Here is a 16,836-nt window from a genome sequence, read left to right on the forward strand (position 1 = left end):
CAGCCAGAGGAGGGGGAAAAGACATATTACATCAAGTGAACAATAGTAAGAATGACCACTAAGTTATCAGAAACAACTTAAGAGAGTAATGAAATGATGGTTTTAAAATGCTACAACAACAACAACAAAAAAAAGCTGCCAACTTAAAATTCTACATCCAGCGTAAATATCCTTCAAAAATGAAGGCAAAAGGGATGAACAAAGTCCAGAATTGTCCTCCTGACACAAACAAGTGGACAACTAGACAAACCATAAATCAATTATTTTCAGACACTAGGTTAACAAGCAGTATGGAACTATGACCTCTGAAAGAAGGGAAACAAATGAGGTCAACCCAAAGATTGCCCTAGTTTTCTGTTTGGAACAACAACAAAAGGAGGGGGAACCCAAACAGAGTCAACAGTCTCACCGAGTTCAGGTCACAAAGCTCAGCATTTATGGAGTCTGAGATGAGCAGGATCTGCAGGGCATATGATCATAAAGCTAGAAACTAAACAGAAACCCTCAACAATGTACAGAAGAGGCCTCGGAGTTTCTGGCTAAACACCAATCTGCATATGTGTGTTATGTAAACCTATGAGACTCTCAGAGGAAAACTTCTAAGAAAAAAACAAAGATTGGGGAGCTCTAACAATTCCCAGAGTTCACACAGCGCCAGGATCATTCCGTTTCCACCAGCCAGGATGAATAAACCTTGATGAACACATAAGGCAATCAAGTGAGACACAAGAAGGAACATGCCTCAGTAATGAGCCCAAACTAGCCCTAAACTAAAAGCTATTCTAGAACCGCCCAAAACCAAAACCCAAAAGACCCCGAAAACAAAATTCAAAAGATCAAGCTGATCCACAAAGTAACTGCCTGCCAGAATTAAACTTAATACTCAAAAAAGGAAAAAAGAAAAAAACAAATATTCAATACCATAATCCCATAAGAAATTACCAAATGTATGAAAAAATAAGAAATGGTCATCTATAATCAGGATCCAAGAGTGGCAGGGATAAAGAGAATTTTATTAAAAGGACTTCAAAATAGCTATTAGTAGAGTTCAAAGGCTTAAAGGAAAACACAGACATAATAAAAAGAAAAACCTTAACAGAAAAGTGGAAATTATTTTTAAAAGATCAATGGTAATTCTAGAATTATATTTTTAAAAAAGTATATCTGACAGAAGAATTTAACTGGATGGGTATAACAGTATGTTAGACAAAGGAGAATTTTTAAAAATCTGTGTCCTTGAAGACTAGTTAACATAAACCTTTTACAATGAAAAAAAGATTGGAAGAAAAATGAAAATAGCATCAGTGATCCTGTGAATTAATATTAAGTGGCTAAATGAACATCTGTAGGACTGCAGTCTTAGAAGAAAAGAAATACTTGGGAACTTAAAAATCTGAAGTTAGATGGCTAAAAATTTTACAAACACAGTGAAAACAATATACCCACAGATCCAGAAGCTCAATAAACTGCAAGAAGAAACATAAAACCACACCAAGGAACATCATAATAAAGTTGCTGAAAACCAGCAATAAAGAGAAAAATCATAAAACCAGCCAAATGGAAAACACACACTACATATAGGGAAACAAACATAAAAATCACCACCGAATTCCTATCAGAAATTATGCAAATGAGAGGACAGGAAAATAACATCTTTAAGGTACTAAAAGAGGGGAAAATCCTAAAAGCCTAGAATTCTGTAACTATTAATATTAACAATAACTTCCCAAACTGAAGGCAAAATGAGAGAAAGCAAGAGGTGAGAGGGAAAGAATGTTGCACTAAAGGAAATGTAACAGTTTTTCAAACAAAAGGAATATGATACTAGATACAAACTTGAATCCACAAAAAGAAGTGATTAAAATGAGAGAAATAGGAAAGACATTTTTCTCACCTATAATGGTCTAAAAGGTACAACTGCCGAAAAAAAGCAAAAAAAAAAAAAAAACAGCAACAGGGTTAAAGCAAAATGTATGACAAAAATGCACAAAAGATGGGAAGGAGAAGTTGGAAGTGTAATATCATGTATGATTCTTACTTATGAAGCGGCATGATATTACTTGATGGCAGCCCTTAAGTACAAGGGCTACCACTAAAAAATTTTAAGAAAAATGTTATAAACCAATAGAAAAAATAAAATGGAACCATAAAAAATAACCCATCCAAACAAAGACAAGGACATCAAGGAAAAAAAGAATGAATAGTAAACAAATAGTAACATGATACATTTTAATCCAACCTTATCAACAATTACATTCAGTGTATACGGTCTAAGGTAGTTGTTAGCAATCTTTCTCTATGAAGAACCAGACAATATTTTATGCTTTGGTCTCTGTCCCAACTACTTAACCTTGCCACCTGCAGCACAACAGCAACTACAAGCAATGGGTAAATGAATGAGCATGATTATGTTCCAATAAAACTTTATTTACATAAACAGGTGGTAGAGTTTGATTTGACAGCCAAACTTTACCAACTCCTGGTCTAAACACACCAAATTAAGAGAGACATTATCAGACTGGATTTAAAAAGTTAGATGCAACTACACACTGTTTACAAGAAACCTATTTTGACTATGATACAGATAGGTTAAAAGCTTTTAAAGGATGGGAGAAAACATATCATGCAACAATGGTAAATATACCATTAATCAAAAGAACACAGAAACTTCACAAGGGAAATTACCAGGAATAAGAAAGGACATTTCATGACATGGAGGCCAACTCATTAACAAGGCTTAACAATGCTAAATATGTATGCACCTAAGAGTGCTGTAACAATGCTTGAAACATGAAACAAAGTCTGATAGAACTGAAAAGAAAAGCAGAGAAATCCAGAACTGTAGGTGAAAACCTCAGCTCTGCTCTCAGTAACTGATAGAACAGGCAAAAAATTGGTAAAAATATAAGAAGATTACAAAGACCAATCTAACCTAGTTGACATTTAGAGAACATTCCACACAGCAATAGGAGAATATATATTCTTCTCAAATACACATTGAACATTCACCAAGATATACCATCTGTTGGGCCACAAAATTATAAAAAAGCCTAAGTTGCCTCGAATTATTAGGTCTGTTCTATAATCACAATGGCATTAAATGAAAACACAGTAACAAAATAGCTGAAAAATTCCAAATATTGGGAAATTATTTGACAGAACTCTTTGAAACAACCCATGGGTCAAAGAAAAATTATAAGAGGAATTAGGAACTATTTTGAATGTAATGGTAATGAAAATTTATGGCTTTAAATATTGATCATTTTTCAAAAAATTAAAAATCAATGATTTAAGTTTTCACTTTAAAAGCTAGAAAATGTCGAGCAAATTAAAACCAAAGTATAGAGGAAGTAAGGAATTAGTAAAAGATAAAAAAATCTTAAATCATGAAACAGAAAACAGATAAATTACAGAGCAAATCAACAAAACCAAAAGTTGATTATTGGAAAGGACTGATGACCCTAGCTAGAGCAATCAGGAGGGAAAAGAAAATAAATCCAATAGCCAGGAATGAAAGAGGGAACACCAGTACATATCTCACATTAAAAGAAAACACGGTTTCATGAAATGTGTAATTTATTTTTCAAGCTGATAAATTCGACAAGTTAGGTGAAGCAAATTCCTCAAAAGACACAAATTACCAAAACAGAACGCCAAAAGAAATTGAACATCTTAAGAGTCTTAGACATATCTTTTAAAAAATCAAATCCTTAATTAAGAACCTTTCTACAAAGAAAACTCCCAGGTCCAGATGGCTTCACTGGTGAGGTCTATCATACACTTGAGGAAGAACATCAATCGTACCCAAACTCTTCCCTTAAAAAAGGAAGAGGCAGGAGTGTAAATTGGGAAACCCACCTTGGAAATCGTTCTGTTAGTTTCTCATGTTAAACACACCTATCCCATACACCTAGCAATTCCACTTCTAGGTATTCACCCAAAAGTACAGAATACATGTGTCACAGAAGCCGGTATGGGGATGTTCAAAGCAGCTTTCCTCGTAACAGTTGAAAACTGCAACAACGCTTTCTTCCATAATAATAAGCCTCAGTGTATCTATACAGTGAAACACTAGTCAGCTAACTGAAAGGAATTAAACACTATTACATGTATCAGAATGAATCTATATTTCAAACAAGAGCTTTATATAATTTTTATGTGCAGGAAAGCTTGAGAACTACTGGTAAAGAAGTACATAATACAAAAACAATAAGAAAATATAAGGAATCTGGATGGTATATAAATTAATCACTGCCACATACATTATAATTACATCATAACCTATATATAACAGCTGTCATCTTCCGTAATTGCTTAATTGCTATTTAAATCATGTTATGATACCCGTCTGTTCACATTCAACTTTCTACTTATGTAAAGTACATAAAGTCTGCTGCTGCTGCTGCTAAGTCACTTCAGTCGTGTCCAACTCTGTTCGACCCCATAGACGGTAGCCCACCAGGCTCCCCCGTCCCTGGGATTCTCCACGCAAGAACACTGGAGTGGGTTGCCATTTCCTTCTCCAATGCAGGAAAGTGAAAAGTGAAAGTGAAGTCGCTCAGTTGTGTCCAACTCTTCACGACCCCATGGGCTGCAGCCCACCAGGCTCCTCCATCCATGCGATTTTCCAGGCAAGAGTACTGGAACGGGGTGCCACTGCCTTCTCCGACTTACGTACTTTAAGGAGTACTAACTCCAAATTTTAGTTTTCAGTCATTTAACACTAATTTCTCATGAACCACATCCCAAACTGTGCATTTTAGATAAAGGATCCTGTTCACCAGCTCCTTTGCTTTTCTTGAAGTCCTACCTTCTTGGTGCACACTGTTTTCCCTAGCTCTTTAATAGTGTTATTCTTACTTTTCACTGCACAGCCTTGTCTTGCTACCTCCTTTAAAACTGAACCAAAAACTCATCTTTTCCACCAAGTACTAAACCACCTCAGATTCTTTCCAAATTCCCTCAGCACTTGAAGACCTAGCTCCTAATAGATGTATTTATTTTACTGAATTTGGACATCTCTTCTTAATGACTCACCAACTCCATCCCCTGGATTAGAGAGTAGAACCCTGGGGGAGAACTGAAAAGATTATAGCTCTCTTCAAGGCTCTTTCTCTTGTGCTGTTTTTGCTTTTCCCTCTTAAGAGTGCCATTCTGTTGCCAGAGCCTTGAGCTCCATAGGGCTGGAAAAGTAGGAAAGAGAAAAGAGATGGTTAATTAGAGCTGCTCTGGGCGAGACTTTAAAGGTAAAAAAAGCCTTCGGGCTTTAGTATCTGTTCAGACAACCCCGCCAGCTCAAGGAAGCAAACAGGATTCCAAAAAGAGACTACAGTGAGGAATAAGGAAGTGCATTTGTCTACAAATTCCCTGTTATGCTGTATGGCCAGACAGGATGTGGTACACTATTTCAAGGACACTAAAATATTTCTGGCTTGCCAGCAGTAAATATTTCTATGTATTCTTTGTAAGGCTACGTGGTGGGAGTTTGACTAGAGGTGGGCAAAATTTCAAACAAATATTTTAAAATGTCTACATTCTTGAGCTTAGTGTTAACACTGGCAGTTACTTTTTGTTCTGCATGCATTATTATTTAGGAATTATGGTCATTACTTGTCTAATTTCAAAACTTTCAACTACAAACGTTATACCTTTCAAATCATATCTATAAACCTGACCATGCTCCTGAGCTAGACCCATTATTTCCAACTGATCACTTATTACCTGTCTAAAAAGCATAACTACTTACCTGAAAGCAAACTCAGTGTCTTCCTTCTCTCACTTGCACATGTTATTCCACCGCCAAGTCAGGAACCTTAGACTCATCTTCAACTTCCTTAAACTCCAAACACAAACCAAGTCTGGAGGAGTTAAAACTCCTTTGTATCACTGAAATCAGTGCCCTTGTTTCTACCCCTACTACAAATTCAGACCACCATAATCTCATTCTTGAATGACAATTATAGAGCCTTCCGTGGCATCTTTGACTGTGATTTGCCTACCAGAGGCCTGAGAAAACACCTCATTCACGCATTCTACTGCATGTATTGTTGGTTGTTCAGTGGCTACGTCGTGTCTGACTCTTGTGACTCCACAGACTGAACAGCCTGCCAGGCTCAGGAGTGGGTTGACATTTCCCTCTTCAGGGGATCTTCCCAACCCAGGATCAGGTTTGATCCTGCACTGCAGGTGGATTCTTTACCACTGAGCCACCAGGGCAACATCACTGGTGAATAAATGTCTCCATTACCTGCTCCTCTAGGCTGCTCTCTTTATTACACCTATAACTGTTTTTAAAAGACCAAACTATTTTTTTACCACTTCCTCATCTATAAAAGAAAATAAAAACCCTAACTTGTAATATTGCATTTTGTTCCCATTCTACCTTGCTTCTAGTCTGATTCCCTAATTTTCTTCTGCACTCATTCTGACAAATCAAACTTCACCCTTTTCCTTAAACACACTATGCCTTTTATTTTTAAGAATCTAGAATAAACAATAACTCAATCCAGCTTATTTTATGTTTATGAGCACCCATAAACAATTTAAAGCCGTTAGCTAAACCTATATAGAAGTGGAGAAACAGACAACAGTCAACTCTCAATTAGCCTATTTTCATAGCCTTATTAACATGGCCAGTGTAGACTACCTGCTGAGCTACTTCCTTATCTTAAGTTACGGTTAAAAAGTCCTCAGTTACAGGTGTATTACTCTTCTTTTGATCAACTGGCACAAAGAGAACTACAGCTCAATCCTCTTCACATTCACTGACTCCCTTTCTTTCATCTTGAACATCTTCCTTCACCACTTCTGCTGTTTCTTTTGTACTTTTCTCTTCCTAAAGTTTTCACAGCATCCTCTTTGTCCATCCTTCTCAAGAGAATGAGTATTCCTCTATCACTCTTACTGATAGAACACTTAAAAATTTACAAAGTACTTTCACATTTACTTACTCATTTACTTGGTTCTTAGAACCTCATTTTTTGAGGGTGCCAAAATCAATAAATACAAAATATGTGTAACAGTTTATACACGATAGATGTCATCCTTATGAGTGAAATATAAAATATTTTCTTACATTTTAACTCACATTTAAAGAAACTACAATTTCTCTCTTCACCTTCTCATCTCTTAAAACAGTTCAAGCCTTCTCCTACTTTCACAGCAAGAAAATTAATGCCTGTTTCAATGTTATCTGTTTTCACACCCCTCTTTCAGACCACTGGGAGAACCCCGGTCTCTGGACTCCTACTCTGCTGTCTCTTCCACCCCAAAACTGTTTTTTGTTAATGTTTCCTTTAGCAATGCCCATTAATAATCCAGCATGTTATAAAGTCAACAGGAGAAACATTTTATGGGCAGCCAGCACTAAGAGTAAGACTATACAGTACACTAAAACATTTTTATTGTTGCTGTTTAGTTGCTAAGTTATGCCCAACTCTTTGCGACTTCACGGAATGTAGCTCGCCAGGCTCCTCTGTCCATGGGATTTCCCAGGCAAGAACACTGGAGTTGGGTTGCCATTTCCTTCTCCAGGGGATATTTCCGACCCAGGGACTGAACCCCTGTCTCCTGCTTGGCAGGTGGATTCTTTACTACTGAGCTGCTTAGGAAACCCAAAACATCCCTACTTTTTCTTAAAAATCAATAATTTAAGGAACCTCTTTAAGTCCTCTCAAAATATCTGGACACCTTCTCTTCTGGAAATGACATCCAAAGCTGCCACAGGAAAGGAGTAAACCGCATTCCATAAACCCTAAATGACGACAAGTTTGAAGAGCTGCCCCCTAATATATCAAGAAATGTTTAGGGTCAACAATTAAAAAAAAACCAGGACCTCAGTCCCAATTCTACCACATACTGGCCAACTTGGGAAAGTTACTTAACTTCTCTGAATCAAATTTCCTCTTTGGTAAAACTGAATGCTACCTACATTTCTAAACAGTTAAAACAGAATTAAATCAAAGTACGATGGCAAATCTCTTGGCCTGGAACATAACAGTAAAAATGGTAACCCCTTGTGTAATTATTTTCATATACAACAACATTCTTGTTTTCAGAACCTGGCCCCACAACACTTAACATGTTCCTCCTTGGACTTTGTGGCCAAGGAGTAACTACAATAAACGCCTTCAAGGAAGTTATCGCCATGACTTCTGGATCCCCTTCCTGGGTCACAGCTCAGGCTATAAATATAATTTGGACTATCTTCTCCTAAATGCATTATCTTGTTCTCTGCCACACAAAAACTCATCGAAGGATGTTCCGGTAGCTTCTTCTTGTTGGCTTGGCTTTTAACTGCTTGGAACGACACACGGAGTCAGCTGCAAATCTGGCAACTTTCAATGCCAGTATGTCTTTAAACCATTTATAAAAATGTTAAATAAAATTAGTCCCAGCACCAATCATCTGAAGAGTAATAAGGATGGCCTACTTCTCATGTTAATAACCAAGGTCAAAGACTAAATAAATAATTAGATAAATTTGCTCCCCTTTGACTACAGGCATATTTTAACTCTTACAGTACTTGGACTTCTCCCAACAGGTTATATTTAATGTTTACTAAGTTTATCCTTCAGCAGTTTTCCTGATACAAAGACACACCTAATACATAGAACCTAGGATCAATGCTAGGGCTAAACTCCTACCAAAGCCCAGTTTTCTTCAACATGCTCTATCCAACCTCTAATTCTTAACTTTCTTCCTCTGACTACCTGCCGCATATGCAGGCCTGAAGTTCAGTTCCCAAATCATTTTCATTCCATCATTTTATCTTTCATGTTCCATTTTAAGCCTATGTATTTATATGTATAATTTAAATAAGCTTCTATTCTTTTCAATTGCTTGAAATACCACATATGAATACTTGATCGCCACCTCTAACTGAAGACTCTGGCTCAGAATAGAAAGACTGGATATTATTCCTGTATGCAAGCATGCATGCTTAGTCGCTCAGTCATGGCGAGCTCTTTGTGACTCCGTGGACTGTAGTTCCACCAGGCTCCTCTGTCCACGGAATTCTCCAGGCTAATTCTATACTAGAATGGGCAGCCATTCCCTTCTCCAGGGGATCTTCCTGACCCAGAGATCAAACTCTACCTCCCCAGCCTCCTGCATTGCAGGAAGATTCTTTACCATCTGAGCCACAAGGGAAGCTCTCTAGTTTTCCAATAAAATAAGGAAGTTATTATTTGAAGACAATCCCAGAGCAGATAAACTCACTTCAAAAATAACTATTTCAAAATTATTTTCATCACTGCTTCTTATTAGCTTTGATAAAGATACAGTAACTGAATGACATCTCACCAAAGGGAAGGCAAATTTAATTTTGACGTGAACCAGCATGTAAGTAAAATGCTTATATACTACTAGTGAACTTGCAGACATATATTCTCCCTATATCTATTTAGCAATCCTGTCACTACGGTTTCCCTCAGGGCATTCCTCAGAATCTGTCACCTGCATGGAGAGTTGCTGTCTAGCTGCTAAGTCATGTTCAACTCTTTGCGACCCCATGGACTGCAGACCACCAGGCTCCTCTGTCCATGGGATTTTTCAGGCAGTAATACTGGAGTGGGTTGCCATTTCCTTCTCCAGGGGACCTTCCTGACCCAGAAATCAAACCCACGTTTCCTGCACTGCAGGCGGATTCTTTACCACTGAGCCTCCAGGGAAGACCAGGTGGAGAGTAAAGACAGGTAACTTTCACTACTCAGATGCAAACATGCCCAACACCAACAGTCCAACTCAGCCAATTACCCTTCAAGATTACTTCTGCTCTAACCAGATACAAAAGCCCTTTCCCCCTTTAAAAGTAGGATAGCTGGATAACTCAGATGAAAAATTCATTAAGTTGAGCAAGGCAAATGATTTACATTTTCCCTGTCACTCTCTAACATCTACCCTGAGGCTAAGAAAAGTAGTTTGCATGGTCTGCATCTACTCAGTCCATATACCCATGAATTTTCAATATGACTAACTGGCAATTCAGAACACCATAATTATTTTTAAATATATGGAGAAAATCAACTTAATGAAAAACTGAGTAATGGTTTGTTGTTTTTTTATTAAAGCATGGTATTTACCATATCTTTTGAAACCATATTTAACTAAATATTTTTTTCACATAATTAGATTAGATGTGAAGAAATGATCTGTATGTCTAAGTTCTCCAAAATTCCTAAAATTATGTCATAAGGCCAAAAATGACCAACAAATTGTAGTAATTTCATAATCTTTATTATAACAATTTATCAAAAGAGGACTAGGGGTTGGTCACTCTCAAACAGTAAAATTCTGTACCAATGAAAGGAAAAAAAAAAAGACTCTGGAAACTTTTGGTGACTCCATGTAACTCTTCGCCCTGCTGGTCAGCGTTACTTCAGAGTAAAGGGATGACCCGTGTGTTTATCATCTGAAATATCACCAAAAGAATGCCTACCTGAGATCTAAAACAAAACAGTCAAAATCAAGTATTGGCATAATAAAAATAGAATCTGAGCTACGATTTATTTCTTATTTTAATCTCAAACGTGTAAAATAGGCTCAATTCAATGAAATTCTAAAAATAAGGGCAGTTTTAAAATATGTGATATAACTTAAAAAATAATTAAAATTAATGTAAAAATAAAAAAGGTGTTACCTTAATACCTCCTCCACACCGGAGTAAGCTCCTGTGTGACTGCTCCCTGGCGGCTCAGCGGTAAAGAACACACTCCCAATGCAGGAGACACGGGTTCGACCCCTGGGTGGGGAAGATCCCTTGGAAAAGGAAATGGCAACCCACCCAAGTATTCTTGCCTGGGAAATCCCATGGACGGAGGAGCCTGGCAGACTACCGTCCACAGGGTCTCAACGAGTCAGACACGACTTAGCGACTAAACAACAAACAGAAGACAAGCTGCTATAACATCAACTGAAGAACCTGATGAGGACGAACTCCAAAATGTCCAGGAGAAAAAAATCCACCACTGTCACCATAAAACACATTTGCTAAACCACATGTTCTTGAGACTAGTGAGATCTGGGCTACAGCAAATCAAAAATAATTAAATGCTATAAAATTGGAGCTAAACAAATTTTATCACTAAAACCTAAGCGTTCAATGAATGAAGTCATCAAAATATTCACTTAATAGAAAACAATGTTCAATGGTTTTCTCATGGTTCCATTGGGAGAAGGGGGTTTTGCAAATAGTAAAGACCTTACAGAGACCTGGTTTCCTCATCTACGATTAACAAGGAGGCCTGCAGAACTCACTGTATTTTCAACAGAATATCTGCAAATCAATTGTTAACATTTTAATTCTAGAATAATGAAACTTCTACAATGGTCTCCCAGTGACATCCAGAACAGCCACACTCACTATAACTTGATAGATATATCTAACTCAAGTTCCAAGGTGAGCAGACTAATGACTAAAAATAAATAAATAAATAAATAAAGGAGGGCATCATTTGCTGTAAGTGTCCCTTAAAGCAGACTGTTATTTGATCATGCATTTATCTAGGAAATTTGTGTAGCCACAAAGTGACTTCATTAATAGCAAGTAAACAGTTGGACACAAGTGCTCGTATATACCTAATGAACATTACAAATGATATGTAGTATTTGTTGTACCCTTACTCTGTACTTTTAATCCTCACCAATACCCCATGAGGGGGTATATTTACTAACCTCACTTTACATGTGAGGAAACTTAGGTACATAATGGTTAATATAATTTGCCAGGGATCATGATGTTATTATACAAATCTAGTCTTTACTACAACTATGATCAAAATCATGTTTTTATAATTATGCAATTCTACTACTGTTCTTTTTAAAGGTACTAAAATCCATTTTAACAAAACCCCCCCACTTACTTAAAATAATAATTTTTGTATAATTTATTTTTAAAATATCTGAGTCTACTGAACTGAAAAATTTTTAAGCAATTAAGTTTTAGCATAAAAATTATACAACACTAGCCTACCCTAAGAAGTTCACCTAATATTTCAATCTAGATGACAATGAGAGGGAAACATCAGCACCTGCACTTACAATGCTGCATACTGTTTTAAAATTTCCAATAAAAGCTCATTTTATTGTATATCATTTCATGTATCATAGTAGTCAACCCAAGTTTCCCCATCCTTCGAAGGGAACATCACCACCCATAATCCTAAAACCACTTATAGTGGGCACCAGAATGCTTTAGAAATTAACAGTGTGAACATGATAAAGTAGAAAAACCCTGCACTAGAGTCCAGAGACCTGCCCACCAATCGTGGCTCATCACTAGCTAGCATTTTAGACCCTTCCACTGGTCTGGGTCTCAGTCTCCTGATGTGCAAAATAATCATATCCAAATTCTACTCTTCCAGCTCTAAAAGAAATGTGACTCATACACATAAATCTTTTTTCCAAGCTTCCTATTCTCACTCTGTTTAGTTATTACCATTACTTTGCAGGCATTATGCATTATTTTTCCTTATTTTTACAATGGGAGAATAGCCCATTCTAAACAAAGCTAAGAGGAGAAAGCCTTTTTGACCACTGGTTTGCCATAAATGAGTCTGAAGGTGAATAATGTAGGAGCTATTATAACATTAAAAGGTGTTAGGTTTCAATATTTTAGGCTACTGTTTTGTGTGCCAGTACATTCTCCCTAAGGACAAATAGTAAAATTCAAGGACAATAGGGAGAAAAAAATTTAATTTTCTGTTATTTATTCAATAACTAAGAAGGTGCCAAGTGAATATAACTAACAACCTTTTGCAGAAATGTTTTCTCTAACGGATGAATTACATTTTACATCAAAGTGAAAATATGATCTACAAAATTTTCTCTTATACTTAAATACTTCCTTAAAAAAAAAGCTCTTATTTTATAAATTGTGATGAATCAGTAAGATATATGATTGTGAAAAAATTAAAAATCTAGCTGTGAAATTCTTAGCTTCCTCTTCTAAGCGACATGAAGAACCTCCGTGGGCTGCCACAGAGGTGGATTCTGTGGACTAACCCTGGTATGAATTTTCGATGCTCTTAACTCATTTTGAAGAGTGTTATGCAAATACAAGATTATTAAACTAAGCTTCAGACAATAAAATTCCCAATTGTTAGAAAAATCAAGCTAATTTTCGTATTGCTGCTAGCCTACCAAACATCTTCCCAGTTCAACAAAGTTAAAATATTTTAAACTTCTATAAAATTTGTGGTACAATTTTATATGTCCTTGTAAAGAAACAATTTAAAACAAGGGAAAGAAAGCCCATGAATTACTTATTAATCTTATAGTATAAAAGTCATTAGCAAACTGTAATAATAGTACACATCAGTCTAAATATTAAACTGGAAGGAAGTAAACTACTGCAATGGATGGAGAGACCTGAAGGAGGGATCTTCAGCAGATGGAGAAGCTGCTACAAGAGGTGCAGTTTGTGAATTTCAAGGTGCAATTTGAGAATTTCCAGCAAAAATAATAACCGGGAAAACACCATAGAACGCATACATACATTTTAGAAGACAGCTGCCAAGGTCCACCTTTTGGTTGGAATGCCGAAAGAAAATGTCAAAAATCACCTCGCGACTCCAATCCTTCAGCCTTTCAAAGTTCAGAACCAAGCCAAGATGAGCGCTTAAACTGTTTCTGAGCATCCTTCTTTAAATACAACGCCCTCTCCAGAAAGTCACTTCGCCTCAGCTACTTGAATCCCCAAATCCCAGTACCAAACAATCTTAGGGCCCCAAGTAGTTGCAGAGGGTCTTCCAGCGCCCGCCTGAGCATCCCTTTCCACCTCGGGTTAAACTCCGGAGGTGCTCCAGCCACTTCCCCCTCCAAGTTTCCCAGTTCCCTCTCATCTCCCGGTGGACCTTCTCGTCGACCTTGAGGACCCCCGGACTGGAGCCTCAGAACCCAGTATCTTGACGGATGCCCTCTTCCATGCAGCGCGCGCAAATGCCCCACAGTCTCTGGTGACCCCCGAGACTGGCCACGACCCTGATCATGAACGCCCTCCGACTATCCTGGAGCGATCCCTCTCCCCTTAGGCGCCCCAGATTCCTCCAACCAGAAAAATAATTCAACGAAATGCATCGAAAGCCTACCAAGCGCAAGCTCCCACTATGCGCCGCACGGTCTGCACCCGGCTCGCGGCCCGGGTCCGCCGTCCCCCGCCCGTCGTCCTCTTCCCGGCCGGAGGGCTGGCGCTGCCTCCGCCCGGGATGTGGAGGCGCCGGCTGGAGACGGACTGCGCCCGGAGCGAGCACCTGGGGCCGGAGAGGCGGCAGCTAACGGCGGCGCGGGGGCCCGGGAGCGCTCACCAACCAGGTCGGCCGCGGGGACACTCACCGGTCGGGGCGCGCGGGGCGGCCTCATCCAGGGGCACCTGCGGCCAGGCAGGACGGGCCCGGACGGCGCAGTCACCGAGAGCGAGTCCGCCGGACAGCCCGCCGGTCCCGTCCGGCTCTCAGGGACAGCCCGAGCGAGCGCAGTCTCGCTTCCTCCGGACGGAGCCCGGGGACCCCAGCTCCGCCGGATGCCCCCTCCAGGCCCCCACCCCTTTCCCGGGCCGCCTCCCCCTCTTCACCCTTTACCCCTCCCCCCACCCCCCAACCCCCACCGGAATGGAAAATACCTCCCGGGGCGGGGGGAGGCGGCGGCACGCCTCTCTGAAGGGCAGCCTACCGTGACCAATAGCAGGCGGGGCTCTGGAGGGGCGGGATTCCTAGCGGCCAATCCGAAGGCGTGTAGGTGAAGGCCGAAGGAGGGAGGCTGGGAGCTAGAGTTAAGCGGCCCGGGAGTCAGGGAGGTCCGGCCGCTCGGGTACGCTCTGTGCGCGGCTGCCATTTTGGAGTCGGGCCGCAGCGACGGCGGCCGGGTCCGGCCCGGGGGAAAGGGAGGAGCCAGTCAGATGGGAGATATGAGGTCACGTGGGCTTGAGGGGCGGAGTAAAGCGGACCCAAGGGGAGGGGTCGGCGGCGGCGAGTCACTGGGTCTGAGCAGGGTCACGTGGTCCGAGAAGGGGCAGCGGTGGGCTTGAGGGCGGAAGGTCAACCTTGAAGTGGTGGGAGGAGGAACGCTTTGTCCCTGGTTTCAACTCTGTTAGGAAAAAGGAAAGGAAAAATGTTGAATGGAGGCGTGAGTTCCTTGTTGGAAAATGTGAATGAGTCTCCCTAGATCCCTCCAGCAAGGAGCCTATTACTAAATTCCAAGATCCACGGGAACCTAGGCACTTCGTTTAATTCAAGTAATGCCATCCCTATTGCCAGCTGTCACAAACATGACTCAGATCGGATGGAGGGTTGTCTCTCACTTTTTGCTTGCAGTTTGGCTGGAAGGGCTCCCCAACCCTAGAAATGGTTAATAGGATAAAAGCATAGTTGAGGCAGTCTGACTCCACCAGGACAGGCCGTCTGGACTTATAGAAGCCTTGTCATTCACAAACTTACTGGCCACTTTTGTGTTAGACATACCCATGGTCGTATTATAACACCTCCAAACAAAACAAACAATGAGACCCTGTCTGGCTCTCAGCTGTATTTCAACTCCAGACTAAATTATGTTCCTTACTAATCCACTGAAAGTGTCCCTCTCAAGGCCGCCAGTGACATCCGTATGATCGAGTTCAAGGGTCGCTTGTATAAAGTGATCTCTTTTGCAGTAGTTTCTAAGGTCTCCCGTCACTCCAGTTTCCCTAAGACTATAAACTCTCAGATTGCATTTTTTTCAGTTAACCTAATTCAGTTGTGTTGGCTTTTTAGAAGAGTCCCAGGATCTAATCCTTAGTCCTCTCCTTAGTAGGTACAGAGTCATTCTGCTGCACTCTAAGGTAGTCTAACCATTCTGATGACTGAGTGTACCTTTAATGAGGTTCCCATCTGCCTGTCTTAGTGCTTTTGGATATCTCCACTTAAATCTAATCTTGACACATCCAAATATGAACTGAAATACCCTAAGAAGTCCACAAAACCTGCTCCTCCCCGTCTGTTATCTTCTTTGATAACATCACCATTCATTCACTTCACCAAACCAGAACCTGGGAGCAATCCTCCATACTGCCTCCTTGCTGTAACACTTCTGTACCCCTCTGAGCTTTGTCCTGTTGGTTATCTTTTCTAATTGTGCTTTCCCCTCAATTTCAACAGCCATTGCCTCACCTGGGCCATTTATTCATTAGCCCAGTATTTACTAAGCATTTTACAATGTGCCAGCTACTGTTTGAGGTGCTTAGGATATGGTGGTGAACAAAATTGACTAAGTTCCTGAATAGGGTGAAATAAAGCATATATGAGTAAAGTAGCAAATTAATAATTCAGGGGGTGATATATACTATAAAGATCTCCCACCAAAAAACAGAGAAACATGCAAGAACCTCCCAAAGTTGTTGCCCAGCTCTTCACCTCAGTCTCCCCCTCCATCCTGTTCCCCCAGCCTCCCCACCCTGCTTAATATCTTCTCATCCTTCCTTCTCATTCTCAAAGAAAAGATGACCCTGATTGTTTGATCTGGAGCGGTTTTACTTCCTTTCATCTGTGAGGACTTCCCTCTATCTTTTTGTTAGGGCTGCCTCAATTCCAATCCCCTGGCTAGGAGATAAGCTACTTTGAGGGCAGGAGTCACACCTTAAACATCTTTGGGCCTCCACAGTGTACTCAGAATAGGTACTCACAAAATGCATATTGACATGAACTGGTGAAATCTGACCCCTGAAGCAGGCTGCCACAAAAGCATCTTGAGCCCAACAGAATGAAGATCAGTAAGCTCGTCTATTAGAATGTAGAGGCTGTGATGCTTCCTGGCAGGGGGCAGGGTAATAAATGAATGAGATTACCTCTGTTGGTTCCTTCCAGGCCT

The 16,836-nt window shown here is 40.0% G+C and overlaps 2 protein-coding genes across 7 annotated transcripts in view; one reads left to right on the forward strand and one right to left on the reverse strand.

The window, feature by feature from the left end:
• Positions 1 to 15,081, reverse strand: part of SOCS5 (suppressor of cytokine signaling 5) — a 70,568-nt gene extending 55,487 nt beyond the window's left edge. The window contains exon 1 of one of the 5 annotated variants that reach the window (XM_069583391.1): positions 14,668 to 15,081. The gene's annotated coding sequence lies outside the window, so the exon portion shown is untranslated. Of the gene's footprint in view, positions 1 to 5,037; positions 6,105 to 13,495; positions 14,163 to 14,331 lie in introns of those variants that run through there. The other 4 variants (XM_069583395.1, XM_069583390.1, XM_069583392.1 and 1 more) reach the window with 4 other exon arrangements.
• PIGF (phosphatidylinositol glycan anchor biosynthesis class F) overlaps positions 14,155 to 16,836 on the forward strand; it is a 110,281-nt gene continuing 107,599 nt past the window's right edge. Inside the window, exon 1 of one of the 2 annotated variants that reach the window (XM_069583397.1) lies at positions 14,155 to 14,310. The gene's annotated coding sequence lies outside the window, so the exon portion shown is untranslated. The remainder of the gene's footprint in view (positions 14,311 to 16,836) is intronic. The other variant, XM_069583396.2, reaches the window with a different exon arrangement.

This window comes from Ovis canadensis, chromosome 3 (genome assembly GCF_042477335.2).
Source record: "Ovis canadensis isolate MfBH-ARS-UI-01 breed Bighorn chromosome 3, ARS-UI_OviCan_v2, whole genome shotgun sequence".
Classification (NCBI taxonomy): domain Eukaryota; kingdom Metazoa; phylum Chordata; class Mammalia; order Artiodactyla; family Bovidae; genus Ovis; species Ovis canadensis.